This window comes from Malurus melanocephalus, unplaced genomic scaffold, assembly GCF_030028575.1.
Source record: "Malurus melanocephalus ecotype Western Australia unplaced genomic scaffold, MMel_1.1 scaffold_23, whole genome shotgun sequence".
Classification (NCBI taxonomy): domain Eukaryota; kingdom Metazoa; phylum Chordata; class Aves; order Passeriformes; family Maluridae; genus Malurus; species Malurus melanocephalus.
The window spans coordinates 2,384,150-2,405,865 of record NW_026623255.1 but is presented as its reverse complement, the minus strand read 5'-3'; the positions used below and the strand labels follow the sequence as shown (position 1 = coordinate 2,405,865).

The following is a 21,716-nucleotide window of genomic DNA, read 5'->3' as shown; positions in this document are numbered from 1 at the left end:
GTGGTAGYGCTGATGCTTTGATCCTAAAATTTGTTCAGAGTCCTTACAGATTGGCTGATCTTTGTGTGGGCTGTGACAAAATTCACAGGAGAAAGAGGRGAACTATTTGGAAATAGTGATGCTRTGTAACACCAAGAAACAAAGTTTATCAGCAGACCKGGTAGTCAGATGGTTGTGTTCCAATTTCCCTTCAAAGATGCTTCAGCTGAGACCAGCCTGGACTYCATGGCTGACCTTGATAAGAGAGCATAGTTCAAGAGAAAAGAGAGGGAAGCAGAATGCTTCTTAGAATCATGGAATAATCCTGGTTGGAAAAAACTGCCAAGAAACTGCCAAGGAACTTGTACAAACTGTTATGGTGTCCAAACCCCCACTTGAAACAGGTCCTATTAGGTCAGGTTGCTCAGGGCCTCGATTTTCAAATTCAGCTGGCTGGAAACTCTACCGTTTCTGGGCATCTGTTATGTCTGACCATCCTCAGAGTGAAAAAAGTGCCTTTTTGTTGCTTTTTGCTGTTGTTCACTGTCAGTCACTGTGAACTCTGCATCTTCTCTGCCTGTGAAAGTCTTGAAGAAACCCTCAAAATCAGGAAGATTGCTTCTTGTGGCTCCAAGGAAATGTGGTGTCATGCATATGCAGTAAACTTGCTAGAGGGGGGAAAAAAACCCCACAATCTGGTTCACAGAGATTCTTCTTGAGCAATGTTTTTCAACCTATACTTGAAGTTCAGACTCAAAGAGCATGGCTGCTTGACTTCATTGAATTTTGAAATGTGGAAAAAGATCAGCTGACAAACTGATGCACCTGAAAACTGCAAGCTTTTCTGATTTGCTTAGTGATATAAATCAATGAAAATAGGCCCTTCTCTGGGTTATAAACATCCTGGAATTTCTTCAAGTCAGTCTGGAGCTGGGTTCGTGCTCCAGGATTTTGCTCTAAAATTTATTTTCCCGCAGCCATTAAAATAGATAATCAGAGTGCAAATTTTATTTGTTTTCAGAGCTGTTCTCTTCAGTCTTCCCACTTCAAACTGTTTGCAACATCTTWTTTTGAGGGAGAATTATCAGGGACCTTGAGTTTCTCATATTTAAGGMTCTCTGAAATATCTCTGCCCCCACCGTATGTTTGCCTATGGCGTTACAAATTCCCAGAGAGTTTAAAAATAATTGCAAAAAATATAACGCAAGGAAACAGTTTTGCCCATCCTCTGTCCCTAACCTACTGAATCCAAGGAGTACTGGACATCAAGAGGACGTTTTGAATTTRTCTTGACATAGCTCAGAGGCTCAGCAGTTATTTATTCATCTTGTATCAAAGTCCTAGGAAAGGTCATGCAGCCTCTAGATCAAAAATTCATAATGGATTTAAAAGCTGATTAGAGAAATATACTTGAATGCTGGGAGGGGGATCTTGGCTGAATTCAAAACTCCCTCAGCTTAGCTGATGACAGTGTTAGAAGACCCTTCATTTGATGATATTTCTGTAAAGCAGCCTTGTGGATGTCAGAGCAGATATTTGTGTGGCACTGTAGGCTCACATTGACTGTGGCAGTCACGGAAGGGCCACATCAAACACTGCAAGGAGTCACGAGAAGCCTGACTGATGTAGGACAGAAAACATTGGGGTGATCTGTGCTGTATTCTTCCCCACAGTCACACTGCTCTTTGCTAGTCCACATTCCTCTTGAAATTCTTGCCTTTCATAACAGTTTTTTGTATTTCTAAGTATGACTTAGACTGTTCTGTTTGRGCATTTACACTGTCCCTGTCCATCTACACCCTACAGCTGTTTACAGCCATCAAGATCGGGAGAGGATAAAGCTGTGGAGTGAATTTGGGACCTTCTGTACCATGAATCTGACATGCATCTTTCGGTCCCAGGTGTGCCACTGTGCACTCATCCATTCCTACAGATTTCCTCTTCCTAGAAAAGCTGTGAATGCTTTAAACACAGGCCATAGCACTGAAGGTGYATCTCAGGGCCTGGGAGTTTATAGCTCTTTTCCATCCAAATTTAGGCAGGGATGCCATCCCAAGTTCAGGGCTTTTTGATGTTTCAGCAGGAATCTTAAATGTTGTGCTTCTATTTGCACAGTTCTCTGTAGACTAGAAGCAACTTCACATYTTAAACAATAGCTTCAGTTATTTCTAGTAGCTCAGATGTATCACGAAAARTTTGGATTTCAGCTGCTAAGAGACACTCATCTGCTATTTTGGGTTTTTTCCCCTATTAGAGCAGTCAGGTTTTTCTTCTCTCTCTATTTTGAACAAAAAAAATTAGTAGGTAATGGCTGCTTTGATTATATGAAGAAATTATATGAAAACAGATTTTCAGCATCCTTACACATTGAAAATTTGTTTAAATTTGTTTGCGTTTAGAAAGATCACAATGCCCTGTGCATTCCTGGGTGTCCGATTTGTRTGGTACAATTATTTATATCCCTGATGTCTACCCAAAATGCTATTGCATTTCTCTTGGTAATTCTTCACACCTGTCAGGTTTCTGACAGAAAGTGTTACAGTGTTATAGAGCAACTATGTATTATCTGTGCTCTCACTACAAAAATAACCCGCTGTGACTTTTACTTTATTACCTGTGTTCTGCCATACCCACAAGAGGTTTTGCCAGAGTCATTAGCTGTTCTCTGTAATTAGGGCTGACCCGGTGCATTTTGGTCCTATTTCTAGCAGCTTTTCATTTTCTGGAGTCATTAATTTGGGCACTGATGTGCCTCAGTGTCCTTCTGTTGCATGTCTTCATTATCTCTTCCTATGGTCTGAAGATTTTCTCTGTAGGAAGGAAAGTGTGGGGAAACGCTTGAACATTTTGATATATTTGGGGCTTACCAAGATTTGCTGTGCTATGCTTGTAATTCCTTCAATTTTAATCTGTTTCTTTTCTTCCAGTCTAATCCGTTCAGAAGATGTGCTTGTTGATGCTGCTGGGTGTAGTAAATGTTAAATCTGATCCATAAGATTTCTGAGGAATGTGGTTTGTGCCCTGCCCAGAACTCCATGTGTCCAGTCCCAACTAGATTGGATTTAGCCTGCTCTCTGTGAAGCATTGTTATACCTGTGTTCAGTTTATTAAATCAGATAACCCTACACAGGAAGGTTACGTTGCAGTGTCCTGCAGAAGAGATCTTTGTGTTTCAGTCTCTGTAATTGTCCTACATTTCACTGATAATTCATTTAATAGAGCTTTTTTCCCTCTCTTTTTCCCCCACTAAGTTTGAGGCGATCCAATTGTTGGAATTACTCAGAGAAAGAGTGGTTCTTGTGGGCCATCCATGTCAATGTGTCTCCTGCTGTAGCCACTAGAGAAAAAGCAGGGAAGGACAGTTAAARCAGCAGATGGAGCAGAGCACTTCACACAGCTGTATTTCGCATCTCTCTGAGCTGGCTCARTGGCAAAGATGTTTGCAGTGGGTCATGATGCTACAGCGGCTTGAACATCCATGATAGGATTTAGCAAGTGGTAAATTGTGGGTTGTTTTTTTTTTTTTAATCTAGACAATAAGCCTTCCAGTTGCTCTGTTGAAAGAAAACTGTTCCATTTTGAAGATTCAGATGTTGCTTTAGGGAGTGTTACACCAATGTTGCTCTTTTCTTTGCGCACATTGGTGCAGTTGATGCAAAAGCTCTGGTTCCAACACAGGGGCACGTTTCACACCTTCTGCTCCCCTTCCTCCCCTGCAGAGAACTGGATCCAAACACGCACCTGATACAGGGCCATCCAGTCCTTTAGGAGCTCAGAATTAGGTGTGGAACTGCCTTGCAGCTGGTTTCATGTCGAGCTCTGATCGTTTAAAGTGCAAGCKCAGCTTGAAGCAGGCAGGTGCCACCCAACTGGTCGTGGGATCCTGGGGCATTGTAGGTGGGATCTCCAGGGAATTCAGTTGCTAGGAAGCATCACCTCCTTAGCGAGCTCAYGCAAATTAAGGTTTACTTTTTCAGAGGTTAGTAATTTGGTCATGTTTGGGAGTTTTCTGTGGAGATCAAAACACAAAGATTTTGCCTTGACACCTTGCAAGTTTACAAATCACAAGGTCCAAATCACAAAACCTCTTGAGCTCTTCAAGAAGCCACCAGAAGCTTTTCACRTGAATAAATCACTCCAGTTTCCCATGCCTTGCTTCAGAATTAGCTTGAAAAATTTTGKCTGACGTCATGCCAAAAATCCAAAACAGCAACAAAGCAAGGGGGAAAAAAGCCTCCCAGCAGACACCCAGCATGGAGAATATTGCCAGACTTRGGTCTGTTTGTGCCAAGTTTATAATCAGGCAGCAACAGGGTCTTAGTAGGTAATGCTCTCAACCCACAGCTAAGGAGCCCTGCAGCATAAGGAGTGAGGAGCACTGCAGAGAGAGCCTGATAATGCTGTGTGCAAGACACAGATTGTATCTGGGAATGAAAAGAAAGGAGAGCATGCTTTCTGGGCATCAGATAAGGCCATTTCTGTGGATATTACTCCTTCTAAAGGAATAAGTGTTGTAATGATAAATTGATCTGTAGGTAGAGTTTAAGGCTTGCAGACAGATGTAGATTTTCCTGAGTGTGCTGTTTTGCAGTACAGCTCACAGTTCCTCTTTTCTTCTATAGTTTCCTGTATGAAATACAGGAGGAGGGAGATGGTTAAAGTAATTTTCTCAACATTAATTCTGCCTCATCAATACTTCATGGGTTTAATAGATTTTAGAGTTACAGTCATTTGGGAGATTATTTTATCAGCCAGGTTCAGTGGAGGTATCTGAAACCAAATGGAAGACGAAATGTGTGTTTGTGTGAGGTAGGGGAAGCTGTGGTATCAGGATTTAATTATAATGGCATTTGTTTAGGAGATTTCTCTGTGCTGTTTATGTTGGGCACTTTAATACATTGCATATAGGCAAGTGATCTCTTCAGCAAGAGTTTGGTATGGATCTCTAGGCACAAGTGTCTGTTTCCACCTCACTGCATAAGCACACTGCTCTAGTTCTTCTCATTACGTCTCCCTCTCATTTAAATGCTCATCTGGCACAAACATAATGAAATTGCACATAAAGGATCGTGAAGAGGAGGAGAGATCTCATTGCAGATTACCAAAGCTGAATATTTTTGGACATTGAGATATTTATATTATCATTCTGCTAAGCTGGAAGATAAAAGAAAGCCTTGGATGCAATCCAGAAAAATCAAGAACAGAAACTAGTGTTAAGATCATGCATTAATATGTGTGTTCAGAATGCCTGAGTGCTGTATCACARTACCCATTCCAAAATAAAAATTAAGATGGGTGGATCCTGAAGGCCAGTGTTCAGTGGTGGGGGATATTACTGCTTGTGGTGTCACRCTCCATTAGCTGTGGTGGAAAGCTCTGTCAGGGAGTGCTCTGCACTGCTAGCAATGTGAAACAACATTTGTGGGCTCCAAGGGGTCTCTGCAGCCTCCACTGGTCTGGAATAGTCAGTTCGTCCCAGACATACTATCAGGGTACTCACTGATGGTGATTTTCAGAAAATATCCAGTGAGCTTTAAATTCATGACAAGTTTGTGTTCGTGTTAGCTCTGAAAATCTCAGAGCTAGCAGAGGTTTATGCTGCYTTCTCATAAATAGCATTTTGTCCTGGTGACCTTTATACCTGTTCAGCACCCATCTACAGGAGTATACCTAATATAGAAAGTCATAGTGCTGCTATTGTTTTTAAGAAGAGAAAATAATAAAAGATTCAACTGTGTAAATGTCATTCCTGCCCAGCCCGTTTAGTATTACAAGACAGGGAGAAGTCTGCTTTGAAATCTTCCCTCTGGCAAAAGCTTGAAAAGCCTTGGATATTGCATGCGTCCTTGATCATGTCATGCAACAGCAATAGTGAAAAACACAAAATCTACTATATCATTCTGCTATGGTTTTGAATGCTGTGCTGAGTGCTGAGCACTAGTCTTCTTAGTTTTACAAGGTGGTGTTGAATCCTGAATTTCCCTTCAGGAAAGCTGTGACAGCCACCATCACCGAAGCATGGTGGGATTGTTTGCATGACTGGAGTGCTGCAATRGAWGGCTGCAAGCTCYTCAGAAGGGACAGGAAAGGAAGGAGAGGTGGCTTTTTTTTTTTATTAGGGAGTCTTTAGACTGAATAGACTTGAGGACAGTGACAATAAGGTGTCATATGAGGAGCAGCTGAGGGAGCTGGAGTTGTTCAGCCTGGAGAAAAGGATGCACAGAAGGTGACCTTAACACTCTGTAACCACCTGAAATGAGGTTATAGCCCAGTGGAGATCGGCCTCTTCTCTCAGGCAACAAGCAATAGGATGAGAGGTCAGCCTTCAGCTGCACCAAGAGAGCTTTAGGYTKRACATCAGGAAGAATTTCTTCACAGAAAGGGTGATTGGGCATTGGAATGGGCTGCCCATGGAAGTGGTGGAGTCACCATGCCTGCAGGTGTTTAAAGGAAGAGTGGATGTGGCACTCAGTGCCATGGTCTGGTTGACATGTGGTGCTTGGTCATAGGTTGGTCTCAACGATCTCAGAGATCTTTTCCAACTTAATTGATTCTGTGTGATCCTGTAAATTCAGGCAGCATTGATTTACTGACATAAATTGTGTGCTATTATTAATCAAACTGGGTTTCTTACCTTGTATTTTATTTTGTGCAAATTCATGATAACTAAAGGAAGTGACTTTACAGGCAGAAGGTTAAAAATAAAAATACCTCAAGACATTTTAGATTCTTTGTAAAATTATTAGTTAAAAATAGACATAGATGTTAAATAGGATCTGAAATGTTAACTAGTTTGATCCCTGGTTACAAACATTCCCATTGATGCAGTTAAGATGTTACATAGAAAGAAGACTCTGTGTGAAAGAAATCTCRATTGTACACTGTGGAAACAGGATTTTGGGGCATTTCTTTTTCCTCTTTTGCTGCTTAACAAAAGTTAAAAGTTTGTCTTTTTATTCAGTCGGAACCTACACCAAATTAAAGCACACTATGCTGTAAGCTAGCGACTGCATTGTTCACCAGCATCTGTTACTGTGAGGGGTGCTGAGTCTGGCTAGCTGCAATTGGACTGAATCATCAGTCTGGGGAAGTCCTCATTTTATGGGGKTATTTGTTGCTTGTGCGTGACACTTAAGAGTTTTTGTCCATTTTTTCCTCCTCTGYTAATTCCTCAATATTAGGGAATTAGTGTCTCTCTGCATGCCATTTACTATCAAACATAATCCCCTTTTCCCCTATTTCTTTCCATTTACATCCTTTGATGAGAAATATTTAGGCCACTACATGTCTTTATTCTTGTCAGACAGAGGCTGATGAAAGATCTGTTCCATGAAATTCTGCTCTATGTATAGACTAGGATATCTCAAAATTGCATGCTTAGACATACAGAAAGCAGAGACTGACAGCTGATAGATGCCATAGATTTCTTATTCTTTTCTACCATGGTCTCTATGCCAAATGTGTCAAAACACAGGGAAACAAATTTGTGTACAAGGGAAGGGGGCACATTTTTTGGCAGGGAAGACAATGCAGTATCTACTGTCCTATTTTTAAAATACCCTTTATGGCTATTTTGGTATCTGCTAAATGCCTTTGTAGAAGCCCGAGATCATTCCGTTTGCTTTTTAAAATGTTTTTTTCTCTTAAGTTTTGCCCTCTAATGGACTGTAATTACACAGGGARGCTTAGTTTGAATTTGACCACTGGCTTTCCTGTATGTCATTAGATGATGTTGGGGGATTGTCAGGTACAGTTGTAAACTACAGTATATGTCTTCGTTTTCTTTTTTGGATTAGACTGTTTATAATCCAAGTGTTTCAGATGACAGAGATAGAGAGAGCACTAGTCAAAGCTGACAAAGCAGAGGGAAAGTTTGTGTTGAACTACAGGGCTTTTTGCAGCAGCATTTTGCTCACCCCAAGGATGTAAGAGAATGCTGAAGACACAAGCTGCATWTCTTGTGTAAAACAGAATTCCTACATGTTGATACTAAAGCATTCATCATTTCTGTGTCAGTGCARCCTTCCACGTGTGTGTCACCCTGCACATGTGGTGTAGGTGTTACCCAGACACAGTTACTTGTCTGGTCATGCACATGGAATATGCCACTGACTACTGTCAGCRACAGCAAATCCTGCATGGAACTGCAGCTCCTGTCGTGCTCTGAGCCATTTCATGTGGTTTAYGCCCAGCAAAAGGTGTGGCACCCTTCATCTAATACCTCTTGCAGCAGTGAGCAAAGGGGCTAAGAATTACATACCAGGTGAAAAGCAGCCCAGCTTGAAAACACTTCAGAAGGTGGATGGATGTTGGGAAGAGCTCGGAGGAGGCAGCTCCRTTTCCAGGCAGAGAGAGGAAGCACTTGAGCTGCTTGCTGTGCACAGCCAGTGGTCTTTGGGAAGAGCTCACATTCACATTGGKTTTTTTAGCTTGCTTTTACCATCCAATTTAGGTGCCCTAACTGGCATCTGCTTTTATCTGTACTTTTCTGCATGTGTGATTTATATGTAAGACCTGAATTTTAAATTTTGAGGGAAACACAGACTTGTTACTCTGGTGTTGCAAGACCCCTTTTACAGCACTTCTAAGTTTCCAAAAATCGAAAGAAAATGATGGGGTTTCTTTTGAGGCATATGTTTGAGACAACACTGAAAGACATTTGTATTGCAGAGGACTTCTAATTGCTGCATAATGTATTTCTGTCATTTAACATCAATAGTTTCTATTAGTGTATTAAGTATTTGCCAGGTCATGCTTCTGATTAAAGAAATAAAAAATTCCTAAGCTGTCACTTTTAACCACCTCTTCTTCTCTGAGAAAACGCTTCCTCAATACTATGAGAGTCCAGCACCATTCCAGGCCACCATCCTGCTTCAGCAGGAGCTGTGAGAGTGCTCCTATGAGGAGAATTTTTGTGTCAAGTTATCAACATTGCTCTGCTGCCATTGAAACCAGCAATTCTTATGGTATTTTTTTGCCGAGAATGTTTCTCCTGTTTTTGAAGCTACTCGTGAATGTAGTCAATGTCTTGCTATGTTATTTTGGATCTCTTATGTCTGGCATAAATTCCARGAGCTTTATGGTGTAGCTTTAGGCTCCTCTGGGTTGGAGATGCTTCTAGTTGTCACCCAATCAAGAACTTTCGTCAACTATTTAAAACAAGAAAAGAAAAACAAACAAACGATTAAAAAAAAAAAMAAACAAAACAAAACAGGTAAAAGCGCAACAAAAAATATAAAACCATTTTCCTGTTCCAGGGTGGATGGAGAAGACACCCTAGGCACAGCTGGCAATTAGTTCTGTATTTTCTTCAGGTTTTTCAGCAGCTCTCATAGAAATCTGGGTTTTGATGGACRGTTCTCTAATGATAGTAGACAGCAAGAACAGCAAATGGAATATGCTCTGAAGTCAGGGATGGTTGAAGTACCAGAAAACTGTGAAAGTCTGAGTGAAATCCCCTTGGAGCTTGCTTTGTCTGCTCACAACTTGCTGTTTCTTGTATTTAACTAGTTTGAGTCCAGGTCGTCTGCCYTAGGCTCCTCTGTGTCAGTGGAATGGGAGAGTGTGAAGGGAGCTGGGTTTTTTTATCATTCTCTTCTTTTTTTTTTCTTTTATTTTTAACCCAGAACACATGAGCAAAACAACAGGCTGTATGCCAGTTGAAATCATGGTGGTTCATGCAAAGTGTCAAAGTAGCTGTTGGCGCTGTCAGAAATCTGTTCTTGGTTAGCTTGGCAAGACATAAACTAGCAAGTGACTCTCCAAAGGTACTTCTGTGATTATGTGACAGGTAATTACATATTTACTGTGTTAACAAGCTTGATTCTAGCTTGCTTGAAGTGTCCAGCAACCTCCARTTAAACTTTCTGTAATTTAYAGAAGTAATTCCTTCTGAAYATCTGCTATTCTGGATATATGGTAYCCTGCRAGAGTCTGRAAAYRCCTAAGTCATCCTAATCCATTTGTTAAATTTTACATCTGTTGCTCATCTTATGATTAAACAAAATCTTGAAAAGTAGGATTCTTCAATAGAGTCCAGTTAAATCTTTTGAAAGGCCTGCTAAAGCTTGCAAGTAGAAGAAACTTTCACCGCAGATCTTTTAAATCTGTATTATCTCATCAGTGGTTAATTTACAAACCCCACTTAYTATGTAAATGTATTCAGTAACTAGAAGAAGGCTTAAGTATGTGAGAAATCATACTTTTATGTGCTGTAAGTCATCTCACCTGTGTTATGTTTGTTCTGGGTGAAAAACAGTGTCTGACTGTGACTGGGAGCCTCTCCAGGGATCTCATCTTCAAACCTGCAATGCTGTGATTTACAAGAACAGCCTTGTGATGCCTCTTGAACCTTTTGGAGCTTCCTGTTTCTTTCTTGGTCTTTCCAGCACTAATGTAATTTTAGCTACTTCTTAGCAATTAGATTAGGCACAGGCAATTTCCTTGTAAAATTGCCTGAGCAGGTTCTTCCATAAACTGTAATAAACTTGTTGTGGCTCAGGGGTGTTTGGCAGAAAAATTAAACTGGACTTCAGTGGCACMAATAAATGTGGAGTTAAAAATCACAGATCTGCTCAGGTGCTTGTTTGAGTTTCTATAAGCATCATCTCTGTCGTGGCCATATGTTCTTCTATTTATGGCTTCTGCTGCAATCTACATGCTGTTCACTCTGGAAAATCATGGTTTAAGTACATTGGATGATAAAACCCTTGCACCTCTTWTCCCAAAAATGTGCCAGCATTAGATGCATTCACGTTGGTTTGTGTCATGTCTGTCTTTGGTGTTTCTTTTAAAATAATACCCCTGATTTTGTTAGTTTTAGAATAATACTGTTATAAAACAATACCCTTGAATGTTCAGGGAATCTTAAGACTGAGGAAAGAGAGCTGTTAAAGATTTCATACAAATCAAGAATCACCTTTGTGAGCATCTTTCCAAATAAACCTGGGAACTGTGCAAACCTGACAATTTCTTTTCCATGCAAGGGCTATATTGATTTTGTGCAGCATGACACCTTCTGCTAGGTCTTTGTGCAAAAGAAACTGTGCTAACCTCCCGCCCCTTCCCCTATCAACCTCATCGCTTTCTGACTGCATGTGTCTGGTGCCCCTGCAGCTATCCCCATAAACACAAATGCCCCTTTAAACATCATTTCTCCAGCATTTTCCTCTTCRTTTCAGAGAGCACAGAGAAAGCAGTGTCCCTGTTCACACAGAGACATACCCATACATTTCCAGCCAGTAGTCTGATTGCTAAAAAGAAAAAAAAAAACCCACCCRTGGGTAATTAGTGCTGTGTGTGTAGTTAATCGATTTAAAATTAAATGCCACTGGTGCTGCTGAAAGGTCATACTAGGTTTTGTTACTGCTTTGAAAAAAATCTGGTTYAGCAAAGACAGTCTCTGAGAAGGGATATTGGTTCTTTGTGCACTGCCTGCAACAAAGGAGAAGCTGGGGGTGCATTTCCCACAAAGGATGCTGTAGATTTTATTATCACTTAGATCGTGGGGTTTCTGTGTTGATTTTAAAAGAGAAGGCCTTCAGTGTAAGGCAGTGGCTTTATCTCCTTACAGCAAAAGGAGCTGGTGTGCCAGCGGTCTTGTGGGTGAGACAGGAACCTCATCTCCCACTTCCTAGGCCATCATCCTCATCATTAGATGATTCTGCCTCCCAGGCAGACTGATTRCTTCATATTTTCATTCATTAATGATTTATCAGACAGCTCCTCCCCTAAAGGCTCATCTCCTCTCTTATACTCACAGCCCACACGCAACCAGCAACATATAGCTGCCAGCTGGCACTCTGGCTTTGGGAGAGCAAGCTGCTGGGACCCTTTCCACATYTCCTGCTGYCCCCTCCTCCCCTCCCATCCCAGMTCACCTGCCTGCTCCTCTGATTGCACCAAATCCACCAACTCTCATTGTGTCCTGTCCTGCTATGTCACCTCTCCARTCTCTATGTTTAATGTGTTTTTCCTAACTATTTTTTTTAAATTAAAAACAATAGAAAGAAAGAGTGATGAGGTGACCCCACCTGTAATGTGGTCACGCTTGGGTCTCTGTTATGGAAAGAGCGGCCTCTCGCTTTGGTGAGAGGGTTTGCTYGGTGGTGAGTTGGATTTTAGCAGAGAAGCAGCAGTGCTGGGGAGAGACTGYGAGCTGTGTCTGTGAGCAGGAAGGTGTGGGTTGGCAGCAGTTTCAGGTTTTGYTCTCAGGTGCTTGGCACAACAGCTCTGTTGAAATCCCTCTCCAGTTGTCTGTGTGAGAGWGTGATTTTTATCACATTGCTAAAGATTAACTCTTATTCTGGTTCTCTGTTCTGCTCCCAGGAATCAGGCGTGCTCTGAGGTCTGGGAAAGAGAGTCCAAATGAATTCTCATGATGAAAGGGGGGGAAATCCAGMATTGTTTGCTGCTGTCCAACTTACCCACTGCAGGCAGGTGGTGACAGAGCAGTGGGAACAAGGGCTGCAGGACAGGAGGAAAAAATATAAGCGAGGAGAAAAGGAATAAATGAAACTCCCTTGAGTAATTTATACATTAATGTGTAACTCTTAGTGCTTAATCTACTCTTGGTAAGTGGTGTCTGATAACTAATTTTTCGCTCTTCCTCACCCTCCCAGCATCTTCAGAAAGGACATGTGACAGGAATAATAAATCTCATTATTTTAACAGGGTAAAATGGAAAGTATGGATTAAAAGTGCTATGGATGCCTCAGTAGAGAGAAACTGACTGTTTYTGGGATGCCTGAAGTATATTTTCATTTGCACTGTTTTTGAGATCTTTCWGAATTTTTCAGGCCCCTCCACCTACCTCTTAGGCACAACACTTTAAAGTAAACCAGTTTTAAAGGCATCAGTGTCCAATTGAGCAGCCTTGCTGCTCCTACTGCTTCAGAACAGCTGGATCTGGGCACTGAATGAGCTCAGGCTTTGGGAGAAGCCYGGATCTAAATCTGGATGGGATTACCTTTACTGTAGTCTGTGAGTTGGAGCTTTGTGCTGCTGTTCTGAGGAGGGAGATGGAAGGTGAAGGGGAGTTCAGGCTGACACACATAATGGTGCTGCAAGACTGATCAATTTGGATGCCTTTGGCTTTGGAGGGGAGAGAGGTGCATGAGACAGGAGATGCTTGTGCTTTTTGTGCAGCCAGGTGTCTGAAAAACCCATGTCAGCTCTGAGGGTGTAGGAGCTCTTGCTGCTCTGTGGCCAGGAGGGGGTGGAAGGCTGTGACAGGGCTCTGCTGAGACAGTGATACAGGCTGAGGGGAGGGTGTACAGTGTATAGTGACCTAGGCCAGAACAGGGGGAAAACCAAGAACACCAGCAAGTAACTTATTTCGAGGGGTAGTTTGTGAGCAGAACAGGGGCTTGGGGCACAGGTATTGTGAGCCTCTAGAGCAAGGACAGGGACCATTACTTGCTGCAAGCCTGGTGCATCCCAGAACTGTGGATGAGGATGGTAACCAAAGTGGATAAAGCACTTCATGCATTAGCAGGTRTGTCAAAACTTCTTCCAGGTCTCTCATTAAAACCTGTCAAACGTGGCACACGGCTGTCACAGAGCTAAGGGCTTGTTGGCCGAGGAGATTCCCACCGGTAAAGACAGTGTAAATTTACAGCWCCTGACTACTTCATTCTCTGTTCTCTGTGTGTGGGGTGTGTCACCTTGTGCACAGGGTGCATTAAGTGTGCAAGAAGTTGCTGCAGTGCAAAGAGTGTGCACTGATTTCCCACCTAGTCCTGTCAGGGGTCAAGCACAGTTTACCAAGCAGTTGTTTGGTTTTTCTTGCATCCCATCTCTTAGCTTTGCCTCTTGGATTTGGAACACAGGATCTAAAAAAGAGCACACATTGGAACCACACCTTTTCCCTGCAAAATGTGTACCACTTTTGTTACCTTACTGAATTGTTGCATTTGTCTCTATCTTGTAAAAGGAGTGAGATTTTTGTAAGTGCAGCAGRTCTTCATGTGACCTGGCAGAATCACAAATTGCTGGAGTTAGAAAGGGCTTCTGGAAGTCATTTATTCCAACCCTCTGCTCAAACCAGGGCAGAGTTAAAGTTGATGTCTCAGAGTCATTGCTGGATATCTCCAGCAATGGAGACTCTGCAACCTCTCTGCACAACCTGTGCCAGTGTTCAACCTCACAGTGCRAAAGGTTTTTCTTATGTTTAAACAGTATTTCCTATTTAATGTATTTTAATTTGTGCTCACTGCCAGTCACTAGACACCACTGCAAGGTGTTCCCYTARCCATCTTTGTGGTCCTTTAACTGGGTCTGCTCAAATAAGTCCGTATCTCTTCTGTGCAAGGGAGCCCCAAATTGCTGGGGATCCCTAAATTGAATCTAGCATATCTTTCATGTCTTACCAGTGCTGAATGCWGGGTAAAAATACTATTTCTCAACCTGCTGGAAGTGCTTTTTCTAATGCAAGCCGGGARGCTGATGGCCACCTTTGCCATAAGGGAGCACTGCTGGCTCGTGTTCAACTTAGTTTCCACTAAACACTCAGMTTTTCTCCTGCAGTGCTGCTTTCTAGCTGGTCAGCCCTGGATTGCTTGAACCCTGCTGATTCAGGTTGGCATTTTCACTTTTTTCTCATGTTCAATATGTCTGTGGCAGCTATTTCTTTGTGCAGACTATTTRGTCGTTTTGCATAATTAAACTATTGAACTAATTAAACTATCATCCTGAAATMATGTCCTGTGGAAAGCAGTTTGCAAAAGAAAGCTCAGTGGGGCTTGTACCAGAATGGAACATGTAACCTACCTWACATATTGGGGTTTATTTCCTCCCTTTTTCTCACGCTTAAATGTAAAATAAGCATTATACTGAAGGAGCCAGGCAAAGGCTAATTTGCCTCATTTGAATGTGAAAAGGAGCCCACATCCTTCCTGTGCCCGGCAAAGAATGCAGAAAGACTTTACAGAGAAAACAGATGTACTAATATGTATCAGTTGTTGGGGGCAGGGGATATCCAGGGTGCTGCCGATAAAGCAGTGCTGAACTTGCAAGAAAACAAAAGCACCAGCATACAAAATACAGTTCTGAGAAGCTGACAAGGTTGGGACTGTTTTCTTTTGCTTACATTTATRCTCCTGGCATCTGAAAAACTGCTCTGGAAAAAAAAAAATGTATACAAAAGGAAACATGGAGCCCCATTTTTCAYGCTTCATGTTCAGGGAAGATGGTTAAGTGCCCAAATGCAAACAAAAAGCAGAGGCTCAGCTGTAGGGAAATCTGCATTTCAAAGTCGCTATTGCCCCCAAAGAATACACTGCTGACATCATAAACAAAACAAACATAACTTTTGGAAGTATCCTGTGATTTTATTTGTATTTCATATACCTCTCTAACATGTAAATATGAAGGAGTTAGTCCTGTTTGCTCACAAAAAAAATGCAGGATGTTACAGGGAGTTTTAATGGTCTGATGGTTTTTAGCATGGGAGATAGAGAACAAATGAACTCAGACRTTATTTCTACAGCTATGCAATCCAGTTCAGAGTTCTGTCCTTTCCTGACCTATCTGTTTATCACTTTCCAAGAACTTTGGCATTGAGCATCAGCACTGACCAGTCAGCTTGTGAATCTGCTGGTGCTCATAACTTCCCAAATTCAGCAACTTGCCTGATGCAGATTTGGCCCTGTAGCAGTATAGAGTCTCTTGCCAGCTTTTAGCTTGCAGACAGGAGGCAGTAGCATGTGGCCATTTATAATTAATTATATACACATATTGTCAGTCCCAGTAATAAATAGGATAAGTAGAGGAGAATGTTTTAAAGTTTTCTCTTAAAAGGCTAGCTCAGACTTCCTGAGTTACCAAGTGTTTTTCCAAAAGGAGTGAAGCGAAGTGTAGCAGTTACTCAGATTCCTTTGTTTGGCTGTGGTAACTGAGTAAATCCATGGGTAGGTGCAGCGTTTCGTGAAGATGTTGTGCTCTTTTCCCTAAATGCAGCACAATGGACATTTTCTTACAGTCTGCAATTTTCTTACAGTGCTGCAGTTCACTTCAAAATTGACATTTCCTGTTTGATGTGCTGTTTGCACCTCTGTGAAGTGTTCTTTATTCACAAGAGTTTTGACTCTATAGCACTGACACACAAATATCCAGCCACAGATAAGACTTTGAAAAGTGACATTTTAAGCTCACTTACCTAAATCACTTAGATGAACGTGAATGCACCACAACAGCTTGAGGTGTTTGATTTGCAGTTTAAGTGCTGGCTTGTTTTGTACGATCAGGGTAAATAAAATCTTGGCCTTGAACTGCTATCTGTGTATTGGAACAAACATCTCAATGCAGCACACTGCAGAAGGAAGGAAGCAGAAGAGAACTTAGATCACTTTCCTGCATTATTTCTTGTAAGTGTAGTCTTCTTACGTATGGAACACACATTTCCTGTTGTAAAAATATTGTAACAGCTTGCAGTAGCCAAACAACAAATAATCTGCTGTTGCTGAAGACAGGAGTCAAGAGGAGCATGTTTAGAGGGAAGTATTGGGAAGCTGCAGATGATCAGATCTCTCATGCTCTGAGAAGACAGTGAGTGTGAGCTACACAACCACTGCTGGGATTGTCATAAAGCTGCAGCTTTACAGTGTGGCAGGAATAATGGACTGACCCTTCATACAAATGGCAGTGTCAAGGTATGAGTGCATTTGGTTCTTGCTTTTTGTTTTGTACCCTCTGTGCATTCAGACAGAACCGTGTGGGTATCTTATCCCCTCTTCTTGTGTGCCTTAATCCCAGAGTGTACAGGCTTTCTTTATCTCTGTCTATAGTTATGATATGGGTTTGTACCCTTACTCCACATGTTCTCTTACAGCACCTTAAAGTCCCAGCTGCATGAACTGCACCAGCTCTGTTTTGTGATGGGAACCATGCGGGTGAGRATCCAATTCAGCAATAAAGTCACCTATCATAGAATAGTTTGGATTGGAAGAACTTTTAAAGTTCCTCTACTCCAACCCTCTGGACAGGGACACCTGCATTTAGATCAGGTTACTTGAAGCCCCCTCCAGTCTGACACTAAACACATTTCCAGCCATGGGACACCTGCAACTTSTCAAGGCAATCTGTTCCAGTGTCTCACCACCCTCATTGTAAAGATTTCTGCCCATATCCACTTAAAATGTACCCTTTTTCRGTTGAAAACTGCTTTTTTAAAGAAGTCACTACAGGTCCTCATAAAGAGTTTCTCTTCATATTTCTTACAAGCCTCCTTTGAGGCTGCTTCGTGGAGTCGTCTCCATGCTGAACAACGCCAACTCTCTCAGCCTGTCTTCATAAGAGAGGTGTTCCAGCTCTCTGATCATCCTCACAGCCCTCCTTTGGACCTGCTCCAACAGGCCCAAGGTCTTGTGCTGAGGATCCCAGAGTTGGATGCAGAACTGGTGAGGTCTCACCAGAGCAGAGTAGAGGGACAGAATCACCTCCCTTGACCTGCTGGTTGCRCTGTTTTTGATAGAGCCCAGGATTCAGCTGGCTTTCTGGGTTGTAATGACACATTGCCTGCTCAYATCCAATTTTTCATCCACCTGTACCCCCTAAGTACCTCTCCACAGGGCTTCTTTCAGTTTCTTCATCCCTCAGTCTGTACAGATGTTGGGGATTGCCCAGACCCAGGTGMAGGAYCTTGCATTTGGCCTTGTTGAACTCCATGAGGGTCGTAAAGTCCCACCTCTCAAGCTTGCCAAGGTCCTTCTGGATGACATCCCTTCCCTCCAGCRTGTCCACTGTATCTCAGAGCTTGGTGTCATTGTCAAACTTGCTGAGGGTGCCCTTGATCCCACTGCGTATGTCGTTAATAAAGATCTTGAACAAGATAGGTTTACATGAGATATGAGGAAGAACTTCTTTACTGTGAGGGTGGTGAGGCACTGGAACAAGTTGCCCAGGGAAATTGTGGATGCCCCATACCTGGAACTTTCTAAGGCAGGGATGGATAGGGTTTTGAACAGCCTGGTGTAGTGGAAGATGTTCCTGCCGAGGTGGAGGGTTGGAACTAGACGGTCTTTAAAGTCCCTCGCAACCCAAACCATTCCATGATTTTATGACTAAATTGTTTATAATTCCTGATGATGAGTGGCCTTAAAATCCTTATTGCCTGAGCACTGCACACTTACAACATAGAGGAAAATATTCTGTACCTTCTGATGCTCAGCCAAACTGTGGACTGCAACTTGTGGCCACCTTCTGGGGGCAGGTCACAAAAAGGGTGGTAGATGAAGGACAAAAGTCTGTTTTTACTTTGTGTAGGGGTGGTTAATGTTCTGCATCAAGTAGCTTCAGTGGCTGTTACACAATGATCACTCTTCCCTCAGACCACGCTTCCTACGGACATTAAAAATGGTAATCTTTTTCTGTCTCTCGATTGTGGTCAGATAACAGATGCTTTTGTTGTGGTAGAGTGACCCACACAAGTAGCTGCAGACGAACAAAGTGAGAATCCTCACCAGACTTTCTCTTCCTGGAAACACTCCAGGCACACAGAAAAGGGAAGCCTTAAGTATCTCATCTGGTTTTTGCGTTACACCATTGCAGACAATCTTTCTCTATGGATTGATGGGGGAGGAGCTGGAGGACTGGGAGAAAAGAAAAACTGTAAATAGCAGGATAGAGGTGGAGGCCTTTATTAGGAGAGGAAGTAAAAGAAGGAGGAGGAAATGAGCTTGGAATCTGCTTTTTTGTTCTGTTTTTATTGTATAAAGTTGAGGTACAAGCCATGTTCAACCCTGATATTTTCCCTCGTGAGTTCCAAAAAGCTGTACCATTGATGTGTGGGTCTTTTCTCCTTTTTACAGAAGTTATTTCAGGAGCAACATCACCAGATGGAAAAGAAAATCTTTAGCTTAGTCTTTTGTTCTTAAGATAGACATCATGGCATCCTTCATCTGGTTTCGTACCATAATTCATCTTTCCCATGGAAAAAAATATTCCCTTCTTGCTGTCCCTGTGCAGAAAAAAATCAGTGTTGCCTCAGTGTCTATGCAGCCTCAGAGCATGCCACAGCTTGGATACTTAAGTGAGTGGCAAGGCAGGAAGGTTTAGTTCTGACAATTATCTTGAAAGCAGATCCATGCAGCCCCCTAAATTTTAGAAGCATGTGAGAAAGGGAAGAAGAGTGGTTTACATTGAGGGAACTATGCTAGGAACTCTTTCAAATATGCTATGGCCATAAAGGACTACATTAGGCTGTTCCTGAGGTTTTCAATTAATATCTTCTATAGAGCAGATGGTTTGTGCATGTCATGTGCAAAGAGCCAATTATATACACAAGTCATGTAAATTTAAGCTATAAAGGAAATGCTGCGTACACATACAAATGCTACTTTAGATACGTTTGTCTTGGTTCTCCCTTTCTTAGACAGCATGTATCAGTATTGCTGCCGAGAGGTGGGCATGTGTTTGGCTGGGCTTTGGGTTGTGCTTTGTTTCCTCTCATTGTTTTCTTCGGTGGAGGAAAAGAGATTGGATAAAACTCTTTTCTGGTCTCTGTTGACATCAGCACATTCGATCTGCCTGYGTCCAAAAGAATTATGTCAAAGCAATTGCCTGCATTTGTTTCTTAGCGTGTTCTCCAGCAGCACTGTCGCTTGAGGGTCAGACTGGAATACATTAAACTGGAATTGGGGCAGAAACTGCAGCCAGCCTCAGGTCAATGATGCCTCTTGAGATTTGCGAAAGTGACACTTCTGGGGTTCATTGCATTAAATTCCATAGCATTTCTCTGTCTAGTCTGGGTGAATTACAAAGGCAGATGGGATGGTTAGTCTCACATTCTTCCACTTAATTCTGTGTCTGTGGGTCTAGAATAAAAGGACAAGCCTTACATCTGATTTATTTTGCAATATTTTTAAAAAAATATTTCTTAAATTATATGTATTAAAGCTCTTTGCTTCCTGTGACTTTTATCATTTATATTTAGGAAGATTATCACAGCTACTTCATCTGTAAAATTCTATTTCTGAAGTCTAGCCTATGTGATCCTTGGTACATCTTTTGACGTAAGCCTTTATAAGGTTTAAAAACACATTGTGTTGCACATGTGCTTAACAGAACCTCCTCATGCTGTAGGATGTAGCTGGGGTTGTGCCACAGGGAGAGGGAGAAAAATRCATCTAGGAAGACAGAAAATACAAAGATGCAAAAATGCACAATTCAAACTGTACTTTTGCAGGCTTTGATTCATCCTTTGTAATTAGCTCTGAAACCCTATCCTCGACCAGCTTTAACCAAACTTCTGCTCGTGAGTGACTAAAGAGTTGCCAATCACAGTTTTGAGTCTTGAGAACTGTTGATAGGAATGYCGGGTATAGCAGAGGTGAAGTGGTGGGTGGGTGTACATATACGTGTACATACACACCACCCTTGGACAGACCTTCTTCCTCCCTAAAAYTTTTACAGACTTTCTTGCTGTAATTCACTCTGCAGAAGCTTTGTACTAYGTGTTTACTGAAGATGAGCTGTTTCTTTTATGTTTGTAACATACGACCAAGATTTTACTATGCTGTGCATGCTGTGTTTTAGCAGGCATCACTTACTGAGAGTAACCAAAAGTTTGAAAAACATGTTTTTTCCACCTGTTGAACATAAAAATAATTGTAGAACCATAATTAAATATAATTAGACGTTTGTATTAAATAAAGCCTTCTGAATCTCTGGAGTGGCATATGTGAACTAGTCCTGAGCTCAAGTAATTGAGATTATTTTATCTGTTTTATTTGCAGAATTTACACTGCAGCATTCATCATAAGTGGGTTCATTCCAGAAGCTTAAAATGAGATGATGCCAGCAACTGGCACAAATCAAACACTTTCAGCCTTCCCACTCCTGCACATGGATAGGATTAATACTTTTTGGCCAAAGGCCCAGGTTAAGACAGACAGCCCACACAAAAGCTTGCACTTCCTCCTTAAAAAACACCAAATTTAAATTTTGGCAGGCTGTGAGCTGAAGCAATTTCAGTCACCAGGGCCTCACAGCTGAACACATGGTCCTTAGGAACCCAAATGCCCAACTCTGGCCTTGGGACAAATAGCCAAAAGCTTTCTTGGCAGCACCCAGTTCCCTCAGCATGGAGAAAGGGAAGGAGGAGACACATGGGTGTCCTCAGTGACCTGGGAGGTTCCTGCAGGAGTAGGTTCATTCTGAAAGGGTGAATTTGGGAAGGGAAAAATCTCTGAGGTGTGGAGGACTCTTTTCCTCAACATAATTCTCTGAGGTCACCTTCTGTGGCTGGGGGACGCTGGGATGAGATCACAGGCAGAACCCTGGGACAGGGTCCCAGCAGCAGGCAGCAGATGAAGTGAACTGCTGAAACAAGGGGTCACTGGTGCTTTCTCAGTGGCAGAGCTGTAATAGCACCATTGGTTTCCTAAAATTGGTTTCCTTGGCATCTCAGCATGAAGAGCTTTGTACACTGAGGTTTTGTGTGGAGCCAGGTGCTGGGAATTGAGAGGCTGCCTGCAGATCCTGCAGAAGATGGACAGTTCATCTGTAGTGAGATGGCACCTCATGCCCTAAAGTCTGGGGTTGCCCCGGAGATGTTTTGTTAGCGATGAGCAGGAAGGCTGCCAGGATTACTGTCCTGTGAGGAGAAGGAGAGTTTCTTGGGGGCAACACAAAGCACAGTGTGTGCTGCAGGACCACCTGCTTTGTAACCATCTGGGTGTGCTCCTTTTTGAATCAAGCGTGGTTACTTTCACAACTTSGCAGAGCTGGGCAGTGTATCC

At 42.2% G+C, this 21,716-nt stretch overlaps 1 protein-coding gene across 4 annotated transcripts in view; it reads left to right on the top strand.

Annotated features, from left to right (window-relative positions):
* FYN (FYN proto-oncogene, Src family tyrosine kinase) overlaps positions 1-21,716 on the top strand; it is a 136,308-nt gene that overhangs the window by 61,024 nt on the left and 53,568 nt on the right. The window lies entirely within an intron of this gene.